General features: G+C 44.9%; 1 protein-coding gene and 1 long non-coding RNA gene across 2 annotated transcripts in view; one reads left to right on the forward strand and one right to left on the reverse strand.

Moving 5' to 3' along the window:
• The window catches only part of LOC126541978 (phosrestin-2-like), a 375,838-nt gene that overhangs the window by 212,133 nt on the left and 151,407 nt on the right, over nucleotides 1–12,298 (reverse strand). The gene's annotated exons all lie outside the window — the stretch shown is intronic.
• Nucleotides 5,364–8,765, forward strand: LOC140215935 (uncharacterized). The gene is made up of 3 exons (XR_011892529.1): nucleotides 5,364–5,828; nucleotides 7,627–7,834; nucleotides 8,668–8,765. It is a non-coding gene; the product is annotated as an uncharacterized lncRNA (long non-coding RNA).

Below are 12,298 nucleotides of genomic sequence, written 5' to 3' on the forward strand. Positions count from 1 at the left end.
CCAAGAAGTTGATTTCCCAATTAGGTTGGCCCACGTTCAAAACCGACCTGGCCCACACCCTATATTGACTTGGCCCACCTCCGAAATTTGAGTGGTCCACCCTCAAAATTGACTTTTCTCAATTCGATCACATGACCAAGTTAAAAGTATCGCGCGGAGAAGTCATACTGTCATGAGACATCATTAACTAGCGCGATGAAGGAAACGAACGGCTGCAAGAAGCACACAGGACAGAACGCTAGCGTCTTCTATCTTCTCTAATTGAGTCATGCTGCTTTCGCATTCAGTGCACGTAAGGAGACTTAAGTGCCTCGGTAACATTGTTCGTTCTTCTAGGGGCAGCCGATGGTAGAAAGTACGGCCGCACTGACCGCGTTTTCTTCGTGCCAGCCTTTAGACCTTGCCTTGAACGCAAGCTTTGTGCATAGTTTATCGCGCGTGTTTGAGTTCGCGTAACAAGACAACGTATAATGTAGCATGCTCAAAGAAACAAAGAAAGCGACGGCGCAGCTAGACCAATAAGAGTTAAAAATATATTTGTAGCCATTTCGTGTACAGCGCAGGTGCTAATTTTCAGCACTAGGTAGGTACAAATCCTTAAGTAATAATTCTGCTATTTGCTTCTGTGCAAGTAGTCGACTGAGAGGCTTAAACACTGTCTTTTTTGCATCATCACACTGTCACTCCTGCGAGCGGAAAAAAAAAAGTGTTTAATATGACTTCATTAAATTGCCTTACTTGTCAAAGCAAAGCTCCTTTCTTTTTTTTTTCCTATTTCAGAGCACTCATTGTCGCGAACAGGAGAGCACCGCTCCTATTGGAAGACTGTTCGCACACGTGGAAACGAAAAGCTGAGGAGGAGGCGGGATTGAATCATCTTAAAGCCTCAGGTGGCCTTTCAGCCATTTTGCGAGCGCGCTTCTTGCTGGAGTGTATTCCGAGGCAAAGCTGCCGTTCGCCCTCGGCGGATCCATTTGAAAGGACAGCGCTAGCGTACCGAACTAATCAGGCATTTCAAATAGATTTTCGCGTTTTACTTGAGCAGCACGTGCAAAGGCTAGTGCTCGTAACTAAGGGGGCGGCGCGGCTGGCCTTACAGCCGACCTGTGTAATGTACAAAAATGTCTTCAGTGTCCCCCTAACGCTGTATGGAAAGCGATAGAAAGAAGGAAAGAAAAAGAAAGAAAGAAAGAAAAAGAAAGAAAGACTGAATTATATCCCCTCACCCATATTAGAGCTACATCACCGCGACGTGTTTAACGGAAAAGCTATTAAATATGAAGACGCAAGCGCCTTCCTTTGCGAGGAGCGTGGGTTATAATGAAAAGCAAGCACAGTCATCGGACTCGTCCGATGCAGCGAACACGCGTGCGAGCGAAAGGTCCCGCGCTCGAGCCACTGATCAAAGCTGTTCGGCAAATTGACGGCGTTGACAAAGAACTGTCAACAGCCTTACGCAAACTTGGACACTGCGGAGTGGAAATGGCGGCTCCTGCGTTTGCTTATCGCCAGGCTTAAGACCCTTCTTTTTTTTTCTGTGGTTTTGGCGCACCTTCGTATATAAGCTAGGCGAGTTTCTTTTCGTTTTCTTTCCTCTAGTTGACACGGGGAAGGCGACTTAAGGCTCCCGGATTGTCGGATGCATTAAAGCAAAACAAGTAAAGAAGGACTGGTGTCGGAGGAACAGGTGTTGCACTGGTGCACACGTTATTGGGCTCCTCGCACTATACGCGGTTTCATGTTTAGCAGGAAACGTTGCGGAAGCTACGTGCGAACGCTGTGCGGCCTCGGATGCCTCACTTAGCGGCGTCTCGCAGTGCAGTTGTTTTTGGCCTGCGACGCTCTCCACGGAGTAACTGCTTCTTATACTACAAGTACAATGTGTAAAGGTAAGGATACATCCAGTCATCTATTATTTGTGCATTTTAGAGCCTGAAGCATGCGATGTACTGTATGTCCTGGTCGCGAGAGCGATCGATGCGCTGCGACCATGGATACGACTGCATGGTCGCAGAAACGTGTCCCTCCGCGTGGTCGACGGTTAATACGGTTATTTTTTTTATTTACAGGTATACTGTGATCTTGAGCAAGACTAAGCAGGTAGGATTCAAATTCCAAACAATATAAGTGTCTCACTATACGAACATGTAGAAAGCAAAATGACACCCGTGTAGAACAAGAATGCATGAACACATTTTAATAACAAGGCACAACAGACGCGACACCATATATTTATAGAGTGTTAGATCTACGACGCATTCCATGTAGTAATTACGTCAGTTCATATGGTTTAAATATGTTAGACTTAATTTAACATGGGATAACAAAACGCATACCTGTAGTTTTCATTTGTGATACCCGGCGTCGTGAGGTAGGGCATGGCTTTGGCGTTGTGCTGGCAATCCCGAGTAAGAGACTTAGATGGAACACAGTTTTAACTGCGCATTTTGAAAACGGAACACAAGAAGAATGCACAGAGGACAGTCGTCGATCCTCTGTAACGCTGTCCTCCGTGCAATCTTTCTGTGACCCGTCCTCAAAACGCGCCGTTATAACCATGTTTCATCAAGCCAATCCCTAGGGCACCGTATCAAATCCCGGCCGCGGCGGCCGCATTTCGATGGGAGCGAAATGCAAAAAGGCCAACGTACCGTGCATTCGGTGCACGTTAAAGGAAGCCCAGGTGGTCAAAATTAATCCGGTGTTCCCCACTACGGTGTGCCTCATAATCATATCGTGGTTCTGGCAAGTAAAAGTCCAGAAATTATTACTATTCATACGTGATGCACTAACTATTGGTTATGGTTGCGAGTAGCAAGAAAAGTCTCTGCAGCCTTCATAGCAACATTGCCTACTATGTATGAAAGTGAATACTGAACAGAACATCGTTCGCTGCCTCTGTTTTCTTTTTCACCGAGGCGCAGTCTGTCGTAAAGAAGACTATTCAACTAGACCCGCTGCAATGCCGTCGACACCATTACAGAGAGTAACGGTGCCGAGAACACACTCGGCTTCCGCTACACCACCCTTCCAAGTTTGTAATTAATCTGTCACGGACTGCCGCCCGTTGCGTAAGCGCTTTCCCCGCGATCTATACGTAACACAACAGGTAATGGAAAAGGAGGAGCAAACTGGTTAACAAGAGCCGATACCCCTCCCCCACACCTTACCCCCTCCTCTTGTATTCGTTATTGCTATTTGCAAGAATGTTATTTTTTGTGCAATCAAAGCAGCCTATGTGCATGTCGGTCCCCCGCCCCCCCTCCCTTGGTTTCTTTAAAAATAATATTGGTTGTTTTTCTTTGATTCAGATGGATATATTTTTCAGAATAATGGTGACTACCCATACAAAAATGCTTCCTTACTTTCTTTAGAACTTTTATCAACATCCTATCAACTTTAGTAACATCCTATTGACTTTTACTTTTTAGTAACGTTTGTCAAAAGAAAGTTGGTTACTTCTTTTCTAACTTCAGTATGTAAAAAGAAAGTTACTAGAAAGTTAAGACACACTATTTTAACTCTTTAGAAACACGATTCAATAGGAAGTCAATAAAAATAATTATGTTCTTAAAGAACATAACCCAAGTTACAAGACATGCATGAATATTATTCAATAAGGTTATAATTATTCAGTGAACATGGCTGGTGCAATACAGTCTTGTTTCATGGACAGGTGTAAATTTCCACAATTTTCAATCAACTTTCTAGTAACGCTGGTTACTAGAAAGTTGTTAAAAATGATTTAGTGAAAAATGAACATATAACAGCATCTGAACTATAATTGAATATGCAAAGACTGGCTGCTTTTAAAAAAACGTTTTTTTTTGCACAGTAACTGTTTTCCTAATTTTTAATCAACTTCCTAGTAACAGATGATAGTAGAATGTTCATAGAAAAAAATTGCTTCCAATACCGGATGCTAAGAGGAAATATGGTCTCACCAATTCAAGATGAGGGCACGTATTCTCGAAAACACGACAGCTAGTGCCATGGGAAGCGTGTATATGAGCGGTGATCATGAATTTGTGCTCAGTAGGTGTCAAAGATGCCCGTAGGCCATGCACCATCGCACTAGACGGAGCTGCACGGACGGCGCGCTGATCGGCTCGTGTTCGCCAACTAAAGCGGGAGACACACGGTCCGATTCGGTGTCCGATCCGGCGTCCGACGCGCCGAAACTGCAGCCCGAATCGAGGTGTTTTGCCGTGCCGAAGCGCCGGATTGGACGTCGGGCGTGCGACAAACCGGGCAGATTTTCATCGTCCGACGTGTCCGACAACTGCACCGTCGTCTGGCCGCAGCCAATGGCAGCGCGGCTGGCATGTGACGTTCTCTGACGTTCCCTCCACGGAGGCGGTGCTGGCTGGCCGGTTTCTCGCAGTTATTCTTTTTCCTTGCCTGCTGCCGTTTGTTTCTGACATGAAATAGTTACCAGTTCAGTAAAATTATCTCGAACGTGTGCCTGTTATGCAAACCAGCGCCTTGTACACTAGCACTAAGCTACTGGTGAGATCGGGAGCCGCGACGCGAGGGCATTTCGCGAGCAGACATCGCACACCGACCGTCTGAGCGAGGCCGCTCGCTTCGCTTGCACGTTTGCCCTTCGCAACGACTGCGTCGAGTAAACCAATTGCATTTAATTACGGCCGACCTAAGTGTACAGTGTTAATTGTTTTGGCAAAAATAAGCACTCTTCGACGAGCTCGGGCTGGATCGCAAGCGCCGTCGGCTGCAGCGTCCGCCTAGCTATGCCTACCGGCCATATCGCTGGCTTTAGCGGAGCCGTCAGTGGACAACGCGCCGTCGTGAAGTGTTCTGTCACTCACAGGGGCATACTTTTATCGACAGCGTTCGCGTAAAGCGAAGCAGTGTTGTGCAGAGTTGTTTATATTGCGTTTCTCGACGTGGACATGAACTCAAGCTGGGGAGCTGGATGTGGGCGGAGCTTACGCGCCGCTCATGCCGTAGCATGCAGCGCCGCACGTCGGATCGGACACCGAATTGTACCGCGTGTGTCTGTATAGCTCGCTCGTGGCTCGGTAAGTCCCCGTATATTCTTTATAAATAAGAAAGCCTACCTAGGCACTGTAAACCCAACGATTGGGGCCTAAATGCCTCTCCGCCTCCCACTACGGCTTCCTTTGAGTGACAAAGTCTGATCTCGAAGGCCGTGCTTTTGCAACCTGCATGCACCTGAAGCAATTGCGAATCTTGAAGGCAACATCCGCTCAGTTTTTATTACATATACATTTCCTTAAACTTCGTATCACAAAGTACAAAGTACACACTTTCGGACCAAACAAATCTATTAAAGGACTATCGAATATAATTAGGAAAAAACACGCATTTTTTTAATTTAAGATGCATTTTTCTTAAAAACCGCAGAGTGGCGCTACTGCAGTATTTGTTTGGTCGACACACCACGTTGGTTGTAGTGAATGCTCCTTGCAGTAAGGTGGTATTTGAGTTATATTTTAGAAGTGCCTAGACAAAACGTGCTCCTTGTCGTGTGCAGTAACCATCCCAAACCCTCCGGACTCGTGTAACGCCATTAGTTCGCCGTGTGTTTCGTGCGATCCACCAGTGTCGTCAGTGAGTGCCCTAGTACAGCGCCCGTCCGAGCTGCCTTTGTTCTGCCGAGCTGCCTGCCCGCGCTCTCGTGAAAAGTCTGGTACTGGGGCTTCGAATTGTAGTGTTTGGAAGACTGTTGAAGGTTGTGCGTTTGTGGAGCTGGAGTTCATCGGAAGTTCTACAGTGCTTGCGCCAGAGAAACGTCGGTGCCTCTGTACCTGTTAGACGGAGGAGCGTTTGCCAAGTCTTGAAAGGTAAGCAAGTTTGGCGCTTGCGCGCATTCTTGAAGCTTATGATTTACGTAATGAGCGTTGTGTAACTAGCTAGAGCAAAGCGCTTTCCTATCGTAGGTTAGCCATGTTGCTGTGCACATTTAGCAAGCAATTTCACGAAAGCTTCCTCTGATGTTACAGCGTACTTGCATTCTGCTACCCGCCTTGATTGCTATGCCTGAATGGGCACACAATTATGAAAACACATTGAAAGTTGGTGTTCGTTCGATAGTTTCCCGGCAAGAAGTTATTCGCTATATAGGCATTCCCGCAAGTACAGTACATGTGTAATGTACACGTCGATGTATCATGGGCTTCGCGCGTTGACACACGATTGCTATGTTTGACGCTTAAGCAGACAGAAGCTTGTATGAAGATTTTTGTATGTATATAGTTCCGTTTGGAGGTCCGCGTCGCGAGAACCTGTGTGTATTGTTTATGTTTTTGAGTGTCTTCGCGTATTTGTCTTCTATGTTACAGAGCGGATATAGGCCGATATTACAATAACGAGGTGCATTTTTAATCTAGACATTTCAATCAGACGCCGGCCTTTAAGAAAGACAGACCAACCAAATCTTAATAACGAGATGTCAGCTCTTGCAATCGTAGGTTACGGCAGTGCGTAATAATTTAAAGACTGCGATTTTGTAGCGATACTTACCCCTCGATTCTATATCGCTCCTCTCGCCCACCGCTAACGGCCGGCAGCTGCAGTACGTAGCACGGGCCGGGGCGTCGGTCAGCCTACTAACGAATAGCGAAAAGGAATACCGTCGCTACAAAATCGCGGTCTTTAAATTATTACGCAAATTTTGTGCACAATGAGATGTTATAAACACACCTTGCATGTACATGAAAAAAAGGTTTACAACAGAGATGACATATATGCATGGGCACATATATGTGTCAATAAAATACTCGAGCCTCTTTCTGCTTACAGAAAAAGAAGTTATGTCTCCTCGAGGGCATGGCTGCTTGTACTAATGAACATCTAAGGGAAGGTTTTCTCTAATGTCTATTTTTGATATCTAAATGCTTATGTGGCATGTACAAATTGCTTGCATCAATTTCTCATTGGGATGAGCTGTCTAAAATTAAATTTTCAGTAATAATTGCAGTAATTAACTCCTTTCACCTGTCTACTAATTACTAAAGTTCTATGCTTCTACCTTGACAAACCTTTTGTGAAATTAGTTTGATGAGGCCCAATATACAGGGCTTTCTAAATTGAAGGTATCAGTACCTATTAAAGACTATGCTAACTATGAAAATGCTGCTTGTGTATGTGGTTTATTCACTCTGTCAGACAAAATCTTTACACCCAAGTGCAGTCAGTAAATTGAAAACTGCATGTCTGCAAGGGGAAGTCAGAATTGTATTTCAAGACAATTGCATCTTCTTTGATAGTTCTCGAGCACTTTTGCGTCACTAATCGAGCACAGCTTGGCCCAATACTCGATGAGGCTTGAAACTTTCAATGTCTGCTAATCACTAAAACAGCACCAGATCTCACTCTGTGTCAAGGGGTGGCACACATTTGCTTAGTTCTAGGCAGATGAATGTCTTTCTTTCGCATTGAAGTTCCCAATACTTTCTAGTCTTACGTAAAAGTACACAGCTCAGTACAATGCATGTATGGTATACGTAAGGCTGCTTTGTTCTTTAAACCGAATCAACAAGGAGCAGCGACTTCCGTTTTTGCAAACCGTACCCTACTTCCTAACCATTCCTTGAACAAACGTGTATAAAATGAATCTGTGGTTGTTGTATTCTTTCACAGGTAGACATCGGTGACGGTGTATACGTTGAAAAGGGCCTGCTGAAGAGGCTGTGCCTGGATGCTAACAACTTAGGCTTTCTCTTCGCCGAGGGCCTCCTTAAAGCTCCTTTTTCAATAGAAGACTGAAGGGAGGTCCTTCTTTGGTCGGCTGTCCAATGCCTTCCACAGGAGGATCCATTGGATTCCAAGAAGGTCAACACCATAGTAGGTATGTGTGTCACGAAGAAGCACCTTAATATTCTTTGTGCAGTTTTCAACAAAACTCCTTTCATGGCAATTTCAGTGCTATCTTAGGGTATACTCCTTTCTTTCCTGCTAAAATAGCTATTAACCTGATTATAATAGCATATTATAATGCAAGCTTTGCCACCATAACTAGAAAATTGTCATTACTGTTGGCATATGTATTTTTGTGATAGAGGCCCTGGTCATATGATTGCACTGATAACATAATATCCTGTCTTGTGGAAAGCTAACATGTTTAGTAACAAGCTCACTTTGACAATGTCTGCCTGCACAGCAAAGGCATTTTCTAATCTTGCTGTAGAACGTCCGTAATGCCTGTTCAACTGCTTACATGTTGCTTGTATCATTTCGTGGTTCTTAAGTGCAACACAAAAGTCAACTCTTCTATGTACCTGTGCCCAAGCAAAGCTGCAGCACAGTTATGACTGGCACCTTGCCTTTCCTAAGATAATTCACACATGAAACTTCCATGTACTGGTCACAATACGAATATCGAAGTTCATTAAACTGAAGTTGATTTACAGCTTTTGTTTGTAGATGACAATTTGTATGATATAGTTTATCTGTCGTGCATCTGTTAGTGTTACGCACATCCATCACGCTCCCAGCTTCAATGCACTAATTCAGTCATTTCATGATTTTTAGGACTTTGCACAAAACAGGTGGAGATGTTTAGAGCTCACAGGGTTGAAAGCTTGTCTCTTGTGCACTTCCTTTTTAAGAAACAGATGCATGGTGTGTTGCAATGTCACTGTAGCAAGACTAATATATTGCCTTTTTTCTTCTCTTTTCTAGACTACACAACGCAACATTTCAGCCTACTTCCAGGGCAGCTGGAGAACTCGTCCTCCTTACTAGCCCGGGGATATTAAATGGATGTGTTCAAGCACAAATGGAAACCTGTCTTCTTCTGTTGCATGCCACGCCTAGCCACTTGGCAATCACTATTCGCCACAGACAGATAGTTGACAGGATGTTACTACCAAGTCGTTAGGATATATAAAGGTGGTTAAGAAATAGTCGCTGCACAGTTTTTAGGAAGCAAATAAAAATTTTATTCAGAGATAATCAAAGCTTATTTTTGCAATATATAGTTGCAAAAGTAACTACCTCTGAATAAAATTTTTATGTACTTCCAAAAACTGTGCAGCGACTATTTATTAACTACCTTAATACATCCTAACAACTTCCTAGTAACATCCTGTGAACTATCTGTGGCAAATAGTCGACAAGATGTTACTAGCAAGTTGTTAGGATGTATAAAGCTGGTCAATAAATAGTCGCTTCACAGTTGACACTTTCTAACGACATAAGATAATAAGCAGTCGGTAAGAATTCTATCGACATTTTATATCTATACTTTCAATTCAATATCGGTGGCCAATAGTCGGTAGGAGGTGACCAGGAAGTTGTTACGGTGTCTAAAGACGGTTTATAGAATGTCGATAGGTTCTAGTAACATTTGTCTAAAGACGGTTTATAAAATGTTACTAAAAATTTTTGTAAGGGTAAGCGACGAGTTCCCTGAAAACTTATGTTTAGAGAGAGAAACGAAAGAAAGGAGAAAGGCAGTCATCCAAAACAGAAAAAAAAAAGTATTGTTTGCTTTCCTACACTGGAAAACGGTTCAGGGGTAGTTGAAATATGAGAAAAAAAGAAGGTAGAGAGAGAGAGAGAGAGACAGAGAAAGCTAGTGGAGACAGAGTCAAAACGCGCCGCAGTGACTTGGAAGCCACTGAGGTGGGGCGTGGTGGCTTTTCACGGCCAAGGTACGTATAATCACTATAATATCGAACATCAGTTGTTCGTACGGCCCGCGCGGCAGGGCTGATGGCAAAGACCTCAGAGCTGCCTTCGAGACGCTGAATATCGACCATCTTCGCTGTCGTTCTTGGTTGACGAGACGACGTACAGAGCAAAGAGCTGCTAGTTCCGCAGCCGTCGCTATCGCTGAGAATATGCGCGTTTTTTTTTTCTTTAGCTGAAACGACAGCACACATGAGCTCTTGTGGTTAGAGCTCTTTCAATTGTGGGATTTATCGTTCGAAAACTGCACATTAGGCTATGGGAAACGCCCTGGTGGAGGACTCCGGATTAATTTGGAAATGCTTGGGTTATTTATTGATGTGTGCTTAAATCTGAGTTCAGGAGAGTTCTTGAATTTGGTCCCCATTGCAATGCGGCCGCCGCGGCAGGGATCCGAACTCGCGACCTCGTGCTCGGTAGCAAAGCGCCATCGTCACTGAGCCACTGAGGCGAGCGGTAAGCGCCTTGTTTTGGCTCGGCCTTTCGTCTCGGGAAAAAGCAAACCTCACTTGAGAAGGAAGTATGTTATTGCGTAACTGGCTGATCCAAAAGAGGCAAAAAAAGGAGAGGCAGGGGGGGGGGGGGGGGGGGGATGGAGATGCGGCCCTTCGCCTCTTGCCAGAGACGTGTCGGCACTTCAGCTCTGATGATAACGAATGCGCATTTCATAACGCGCGGCAAAGGTACAGTCAAAATAATGAACTTCGTTCTGAAGTTTTTATCCATGTATTACGCAATCTTTTAACATTTTTGATGAGGCTCGCTTTGGCGCGGTATAAGGAGGGGGAGGGTACGAAAGAAGGAAAGGTAGCGAGGTAACAGACGCGCGTCCGGTTTGCTAGGCTAGGCGGGGGAAAGGAGTTAAGAGATAAAAGAGACGTTAACGTTCTACGTCGTTAACATTAGTTGACGTGATATCGTAGGAGAGGCAGGTGTTTTTCGTGGTCGAGATCAAATGGTCTTGAGATGTGTGAAGGCAAAAAAGAAAAAAAAAAGTACATGGGGTGGTCGTGTTGGAGACGTTTTGGAGAGTGCGCGATCGAGTACATTCCTTTCGCTGGCGTTAGCATAAATGCAAATTCGCATTCTCCGGAAAGCGAAAAAATAAAGACCTCGAAGGGAGCACCGCACTATAGGAGAGATCAGCCGACCCTGGTTCTCTGTTGCTTCCCGAATGGAAAAATACAAACGCCAGCAAACCTTAGAAGTCAAGGATGGCATTATTTCACTGCATGCGGACGCTCATTCGCGTTTAGTACCGCGTGCACGCCACCTTATCTGCATGCACGTATTTATGTATGGGGCACTCGGGCGGACAAGAAAAAGAGGTATATAGAAATAACATAAATTGCGAAGCGAAGAACGGGTTAGAGACTATTAATCTCGGCCATATCGCGACCTTTCAGAAATAGAAATGGAAAGTAACCCCCGGGCGCCATGCCAGCCTCTTCTGTCTTCCTTCCATTCTTCTTAAGCGGTTGTGATGGAGACAGTCGCTAACGCTGACGCCTATGCTTGACGTATCTCTCCCTGTATGAACGCCTTCGTTATTTAGGGTTTTTCCTTTTCTTCGGTTTCTTCAAACGTATCGCATCGTTTTTCCTTTCCTTCAAGAACAGGAAGTCGCTGCGATCGCTTTCAATGGAACGAGCAACGCGTTTCGAGGCCTTTATACATGGCAGCTAAATTAATGATCCGACCTCCATAATCGTAATGGAGCTCGTCCCACCCAACTGTTTCCACTTCATCGTTCTTTATATAGATCTGAAAATTAATCAACATAAAAAATAAGCAAATAAGCTAGAGAATGGTACCGGAAAAGCAGCCGAACACGAAAGAGCGAACACCCTTGAAAAAAAGCTGTAGACAAAAAAAAATATTTCTGTCATTGTTACAACGGCGGCGAGAACTTCAAGATGTCACGTACAATTTTGAGCAACGAACAATAACGGTGATTTCATCCTCATCTCGTCTTTCAAGCTGTGGGCTACTGAACATTGCGATCAGTGAAACTCGCTTCGCTAAAATCGCAAGCGAACGTATTCGTGCAATTCTACAACGAGTAAAGGTAATTACTTCCTGTGGTCGCCCATCGGCATGCAGATCGCTTTCCTTTCGTCGCATAACAGATGTGTTGGGTCAGAGTCGGCAAATGCGCGCCCGGCGAAATGAGCACGCACCCAGTGCGGGAAGCACAATCACAAATAACAAAGGATAGACGATTATGAAGAACCTTCTTGACATGGGCATCAGCGCGAAACAACAGAGACGAAAGGAAGGAAAGGCACAGACACAACGCAGACTGTCAACTGAGGACTTTCCTGAAAGACAGACAGATAGATAACCACTGAAAAACACGTGATCCTCTAAACTAAGAAGTTGGAAAGTAACTTCTACAACGAAGCTGTAAATGGCTAAGACATTTCCGCCGTCCACGAACAACCCGCGAACTGCTCGTTGGCGCCCCTCGGCGCAAGCGCGCTCGTGCCACTCATCATTATCAGCGACAACTATCATCATCATCAGCAATGGCTCCAGAATCATAGTCTTCTTCCACAGCTGGCTAGTTTGCGCCCCTCGGCGGAACCGCTCGAGCACGCTAGTGCCTAAGCTCGCGCGT

Source organism: Dermacentor andersoni, chromosome 2 (genome assembly GCF_023375885.2).
Source record: "Dermacentor andersoni chromosome 2, qqDerAnde1_hic_scaffold, whole genome shotgun sequence".
NCBI classification, from domain to species: domain Eukaryota; kingdom Metazoa; phylum Arthropoda; class Arachnida; order Ixodida; family Ixodidae; genus Dermacentor; species Dermacentor andersoni.